Genomic DNA, 7500 nt, shown 5'->3' with positions numbered 1-7500 from the left:
AGAGAGAGAGAGAGAGAGAGAGAGAGAGAGAACTTTTTATTTTTTTTATGAATACCAAATTTATTACAAATAGAAATTCTTTCTCTCTCTCTCTCTCTCTCTCTCTCTCTCTCTCTCTCTCTCTCTCTCTCTCTCTCTCTCTCTCTCTCTCTCTCTCTCTCTCTCTCACCTGTAGGTACACGCTGACTAGTCTGGGCTTATCACCTCCTCACTCTTGATATTGGGAGGCGAGGCCATCATGGTGGACCCGCCCCCCCAGCGCCAGGCCAGCGGGGGAAGGGGAGGGGGTGTTAGTGCTAGTGGTGGTGGTGGTGGTGGTGGGGGTGGGAGGGGTGAAGGTAGTGGTGGTGGTGGTGGTGGTCGGAAGAGGAGAGGGAAGCTAGTGTTGGTGGTGGTGGTAGTGGTAGCAGTGGTGATGAGGAGGGATGGAGAAGTAAGTGGTGGTGATGGTGGTGGTATTACGTAGTAGTAGTAGTAATAGTAGTAGCAGTAGGAGGAAGAGGGGGAGGAGCAGCAGTAGTAGTTATTTTAGCAGTATGTGACAAATAACACCAATATTTTTCTTTGGTGACGTGAAATATTATTGTTATTGTTACTTGTTCTTACTTATTGTTATTGTTATTGTTATTGTTACTTGTGTCTGGTGTTCACTCATTCACTTCAGGTCTTCCTCTAATTCTTCCTTCCTTGATTCCCTCGTGTCTCTTTTCCCCTCTCCCTCACTCACTTTCTTTGCAAACTCTCCTTTCCCTTTCATTTCCTGTCACTCTTTGCATCTCGTCTTTTTGTCTTTCCCATTTCCCATTCTCTCCCTTTGTTTTCATCTTTCTCTTCTTCTTCCTTTTCTTCATTTCTTCATTTATATTTATCTCTTTTCCTTTCTTGATTCTTTCCTTCTTTTCTTTTCCATCTCCTTCCATACTCCATCTCTCTTTACGTATTTTTTTCCTCTTTTATTTCTTTATTCTTCTTTTGTTTTCTTTTACCTCTCTTTTTTTCTATTTTTCCCCCCTTGCCTTTCCATTTGATTCCATCTTTCAACCATGTTTTTTTTTTCCTCATCTTTCCCTTATTTCTAAATCATATCTTCCTTCCTTCCCTCTCTTCCTTCCTTCCTTCCTTCCCTGCTTTGCATCCTCCTCCTCTCTCTCCATCGTATACCCTCTCTCTCTCTCTCCTCTCTCTCTCCAGTTTCTCCTAAGTATCTTCCCTTCTCTACTTATCCTCTCCTTTCCTTCCGTCTACCTTCCTCTCTCACTGCTCTCCTCTCCTTTCCTCGCCTCTGCATCTCCACCATTACTAATGCCTCATTTTCACTTAATCTCGTTTCTGTTACATAAGGACAAAAGGTTAGATTTTCCTTTAGGGTGAATGAGTGTTTAAAGAACGAGTAGTTAGTTAAAATACAATAATATTTTATCGTTAGCTTCCCTTTTAGTTTATGAATCTATGTATGTAGTTAGTTCTCTTTTCATCTAGTGCGCGCGTACACACACACACACACACACACACACCTACAACCTGTCCTTTTCCTCCTCCTCTTCCTCCTCCTCCTCTTCCTCCTCCTCCTCCTCCTCCTCCTCCTCCTCCTCCTCCTCCTCCTCCTCTTCCTCCTCCCGTAGTACTCACCCTGTGTCTTGTCTTGCAGGTTGTACCCCAGCAGGCCCCTCTTCAGGTCCAGCGGGTTCTCTGGTAAGTACAGGTTGCAGGTCCCTCGTACATGGTGGTGGTTGTGTCAGGGCTCTCTCTCTCTCTCTCTCTCTCTCTCTCTCTCTCTCTCTCTCTCTCTCTCTCTCTCTCTCTCTCGTAATCTTTTCTTACTTGCTTGTTGATTTGTTTTTCTTTTCTCTCGCTTTTTTTCTTATTTTTTTCTTTTACTTTTTGTATTTTTATGGTAAATTATTTTATTTCTTATTTTTTTATGTTTGTGTATTTTAGTATGTTTGTTTGTTCGTTTGTTTGTTTGCTCTTTTATTTCCTTTCTTTGAGCGTTTTCCTACTTTTCTTATTTATTCCATTATTACTTTTCTTATTTCTTCCGTTATTTTTTTCCATCCCTTTCTTTCTCTTGTGTTCTTGCTCTTATTCTTCTTCCCTCTTCTTTCTTCCGAATGTTTTAGTTCTCTGCTGCATTATTATTATTATTATTATTATTATTATTATTATTATTATTATTATTATTATTATTATTATTATTATTTCCATTCCTTCTGTTACTTCTTTGTTTTTCCTCGATTACTTGAAAGTTTGTCAATCTTATAATTATGTCATCGTGTCTTCACTGTATTTGATTTCCGTGACGATTTATATATATATATATATATATATATATATATATATATATATATATATATATATATATATATATATATATATATAGTAAAATTGTATTCAAATCATTCTCAATCATACTCATATTTTCCCGAAACGATTGCCTTTTGTTTCTCGCAAGACTCTCGTTTGCTTCAATCATATGCACACTTTTGTCTTTTTCTTTTAAACACTGAACACTTTTTTTTTTTTTATTTTGTATTCAAAGAAGTTTCACGAGATTTTTTTTTTTTTTTTTGTATGGTGCTTAAGTTCTGCTTCTATATATTTTTCTTCTCTCTACCTTTTTTTTTTTTATTCCACAATGTTCTGTTATTTTTTTTTTTTAGCTCTTGATGTTGTTGTTCTTAAAATCTGTTTATTCTTTTCCTTGTTTCCTTACCTCCTTATTTTCAGTTTCACAGTATTGTTATTTGTTGTTGTTGTTGTTGTTGTTGTTCTGAAATTCTGTTTTTTGTTTATTTCTTGTTTCTTTGTTTTGTTGTTTTCAATTCCACAATGTTGTGTTATTTTATTTGTCACTGACCAATATTCCTCGTTCCTTTCAAAGCCTTCCATGCACGTGACAGCCACACACATGCACGCACGCCCACGCACACCCACACCCACGCAAACACACACACACACACACACACACACACACACACACACACACACACACACACACACACACACACACACACGTCCACATTTTCAAGCCAGATTTGATACCTACATGCCGCGCACACACGCACAAGGAGAAACACACATGCGCGCACACACAGACGTAGGGGGAAGCACGCAAATACACACACTTTGTTTCCACGCAAGTGTTCTGTTGTGTTCGTCCACGACACGCCCGCGCTGCTCCACGGCCGCCACGGAAACTGCAAGGTAAACAAAGGGAAATATACTGGTAATATTAATAATGATAATAATAATAATAATTAATAATAATAATAATAATAATAGGAGGAAAATACTGGTTTGTTGGTGAGAGAGAGAGAGAGAGAGAGAGAGAGAGAGAGAGAGAGAGAGAGAGAGAGAGAGAGAGAATCACGCTGTTCCACCATTAGTGTGGATTGACTCATTCTTAAGTAATGGAGTCCACCAACCCCCGTTACCTCTCTCTCTCTCTCTCTCTCTCTCTCTCTCTCTCTCTCTCTCTCTCTCTCTCTCTCTCTCTCTCTCTCTCTTTATCCCTTCTTTGCTTCCACGTTTCTTTCCTCCCTCCCTCTCTCCCTCCCCTCTCCCTCTTCCTCCTTCTTCCTCTTCCTCTCCCTCCCTCCCAATCCTCTCCCTCCCTCCCAATCTGAGGACTAATAAACATTACAAATATGCCATTAACCCCCTTCCTTCACCCTCTCCCTCAGAGAGAGAGAGAGAGAGAGAGAGAGAGAGAGAGAGAGAGAGAGAGAGAGAGAGTTTAGACTTTTTAACATTAGTCATGTCAGTGGATAATTTTAATTGTGTGTGTGTGTGTGTGTGTGTGTGTGTGTGTGTGTGTGTGTGTGTGTGTGTGTGTGTGTGTGTGTGTGTGATATAGGCAGATATGTAGGTAGTTAGATAAATAAATAAGTAGGTCGGTAAGTAGGTAGATAGATAGATAAATAAATAGATAGATCGATTGATGAACAGACACTGGGAGACTCACTGAATGACCGATAAGTTAAAAGACACATGAATTTTCTGCCAAACGTTGGTGCACAAAACAACAGCCTCGTTATCCTCATTGCCACGGAGCCTTGAATACCCACGCGGCAGTATTAGCAACACACGCCTTCTTGCCGCCCACACGCGCACCGCTTGTTACTTGTTCGATCCTTGACGCACTCACGCCCCATTCCATAAAAAGCAGGAGACACACTCATACAACGTGACGCAACTCAGAATGCATCACACTGAATTTCTCTTAAACAGACTCCTTGCGTGAGTACTGTTGCATTTCAAAGCGTCCAGGGAGAGAGAGAGCAACGACTGTGCATCTTGATCAAGTTCTCTAGCTACAGACAATGAGGAAAGTCTCGTTATGAAGTTCTCTAGCCAGTTCATCTCTAGTTCAAGTTCTCTAGCTACAGGCAGTGAGGAAAGTCCCATTCACCATTCAGTTCACTAAGTTCTGTAGCCAGTTCATCTCTAGCTCAAGTTCTTTAGCTACAGACAGTGAGGAAGGTCCCATTCACCATTCAGTTCATTAAGTTCTCTAGCCAGTTCATCTCTAGTTCAAGTTCTCTAGCTACAGGCAGTGAGGAAGGTCCCATACATCATTCAGTTCATTAAGTTGTGTAGCCAGTTCATCTCTAGGTGAGTTCAGGTTCTCTATTCATGAACAATGAGGAAAGCTTCCTGTGTCATTCATTTCCTTGGTCAGCGTCTTCCAGTGACCAGAAGTACATTAAAGTGTTGTACATCAGACTTTACAATTTAGATTTTTATTATTTTTTTAGAGTTATTGTTATAAATAAATACCACTTACTTTGTCTTAGTCTGTTTCACTTTCATGTATTTGTTTGCATTTATCTGTAATTTCGATTCTATTCATTATTGGAGTCATAATTATAGACGAGTACCACAGAGTTCGTTTCAGTCTGCTTCGCTCCAGATCTCTCTCTCTCTCTCTCTCTCTCTCTCTCTCTCTCTCTCTCTCTCTCTCTCTCTCTCTCTCTCTCTCTCTCTCTCTCTCTCTCTCTCTCTCTCTCTCTCTGTGTGTGTGTGTCATATTGTTATTTGCAATATTATTTACACGTACACCTTAATAATCTGTGGTCAGTTAACAATCTCAGTCTGGATCTAAATTCTGAATGAAGGCGTGTGTTTGTGCATAGTTTGGTTGAGTGTGCAGTGCCTTGCCAAAAAGAAATCACTTCACATTATCTCTTAGAAACCATTTGCTTTGAGTGCCGCAGTGTGCATCAGTCTGTCTCGCTTCCGTGTCGGTGTCTGCATTCCTGTGTTATTTCGTACACTGCACGAGGGGTTACGAGAAAAAATCGCTTTGTATTTCCTCTCTGAAACCATTTGTTTTGAGTGACAGCAAAAGGCGCCTTGGAAAAGATAACTTAGTCTAAAAATTGTTGTATAGAGTGTCTAAAATAAAAGTATAGAATGTACACACTGCATTGTATAGAAAAATATGGAATGATTTGCATCCAGCGACGTGTGTTCAGTGTTCATTGTTGTCTCGCATTGTTATGCGAGAAGTGGCTCACTCCGTACCGTGAACAAGTTGGGGCATAGAAAAGGCGTGGCTGTCTCCAACATATTGTAACATTGCGTATACGATCTGGTACCGAGACACACGTTAATACGAATCCTTAAACGCTTGAGGTGTGGCGTGGTGATGTTGGCTGTTATCGCTGCCATGTGCCGTGTGACCGAGAGCGTTATCGGCACCGCGGTGTTCACGGCCACGCTGGGAGTGCGACAAGGCTCCCCGACATCGTGCCTACTGTTCGTTCTTTACGTTAATGATTTGATTCAATTAATAAAAGAGAACTGTGAGAACGATGGGTTTTTAAAGTGGCTGCATGTTTTAATACTGATGGATGATACACCGTTTTGCTTGCTGCAGCACGCGAAAGAATGATCACTAAGTTATCTCTAATGAAGCGATTTTGCGATGATTACGGCATGAAGGTAAATGAGTCCACCACCATCACCACCATCACCACCATCACCACACCACATCACTACGTCTCAGCTTCACTTGTCTAAATTTACCACGTAACGCACATCACACGCGTCGCCGCTCCTACACACACACACACACACACACACACACACACACACACAGAAAGAGGAATTATGAGTGTGATATAAATATGTTGATTCGTCCGTGGAAGTCTTAAGCACAGCGAGAAGTGCCCGAGGGGAGTGGGCGGCGAGTGGGCGGGAGCGGACGCGGGAGTGGGCGGGGGTAGGCACATGTTGACAAATAACGGGCGCGTGGGAGGGCAGGTTCAGGTGAACACACGCACGCTGGCACACTCACCTGAGACTGTGCGTGCAGGCGTGCAGGTGTGCAGGTGTGGGGTCGGTACAGGCACGTGATGGACCTAAGGGTGGTTGCCAGGGCGTACTGATCCTGAGGGCGGCGGGGGAGATGCGGAGGGGGGAAATTCAGGGGGAAATGTAGCGATGCGCGCGGGTGAGGCAGCGCCCCGCCACCGCCCACCGGCCCCGCCCACCGCTCGCTGCCACACGCCACTCCGAGCCTTATCGGGGCGTGGCGTGCGGGTGCGGGTGGCGTGGCGGGCGGGTGGGCGAAGGGGACGCCGCACCCGACCAATGGGAGGCCTCGGGAGGGCTGGGGCGGGGCGCTGCCACCACCACCAGGATATTAATTACACGGACTCCCGCCATTCTTCCCTCCCTCCCTCATTCCCTCCTTCCCTCCAACCTTCACCTTCCTCCTCCTGCCCCCTCCTCCTCCTCCTCCTCCTCCTTGTGAGCCCTACAGCCACACCACCACCACCACCACCACCACCACCACCACTACTCCGAGGCCTCATTACCACCCCAAACACGCCCAGGGAGCTACCTTTCTTCACCTCTCTCTCTCTCTCTCTCTCTCTCTCTCTCTCTCTCTCTCTCTCTCTCTCTCTCTCTCTCTCTCTCTCTCTCTCTCCCATCACCATAATCACACTTTTTTCAAGACATCCCTCCTCCTCCCCCTCCTCCTCCTCCTCCTCCTCCTCCTCCTCCTCCTCCTCCTCTTTCCCTTCAGTGTGTGAGGCTACTGTGTCTCCTCCAGTATTAGTTAGTCAGCTTAGTCAGGACCTCGAGATCTGTTGATGTTTGTCTTCCTTTGTATTCCTTTGCACTTCTCCTCTTCCTCTTCTTCCTCTTCCTCTTACACCTCTTACCTCTCCCCCTTCCTCTTACTTCTCCTCCTCCTCCTCTCTATTCTGTCTCTTCACCCTGATGTCCTCTCTGCTCTGTGGCAAGTTAGAAGTAATTACTAAACAGTCTTGCAAGGCCATAAAGATCTCTTGTTGTTTGGTCTTCCTTTGTATTCCTTTGCACTCCTCCTCCTCCTCCATGTACATCCGCCGCGGGGACACTCCAGTCTCATAAACACTCTGAAACTCTTAAGGGATTCCAGCTTAGTTCAGAAGCAGAGAGAGAGAGAGAGAGAGAGAGAGAGAGAGAGAGAGAGAGAGAGAACCTTGCACCTCATTTTCTAGGCGC

The sequence above is a fragment of the Scylla paramamosain genome, unplaced genomic scaffold, assembly GCF_035594125.1.
Source record: "Scylla paramamosain isolate STU-SP2022 unplaced genomic scaffold, ASM3559412v1 Contig41, whole genome shotgun sequence".
NCBI lineage: Eukaryota > Metazoa > Arthropoda > Malacostraca > Decapoda > Portunidae > Scylla > Scylla paramamosain.
This window is presented reverse-complemented; position numbering follows the sequence as displayed.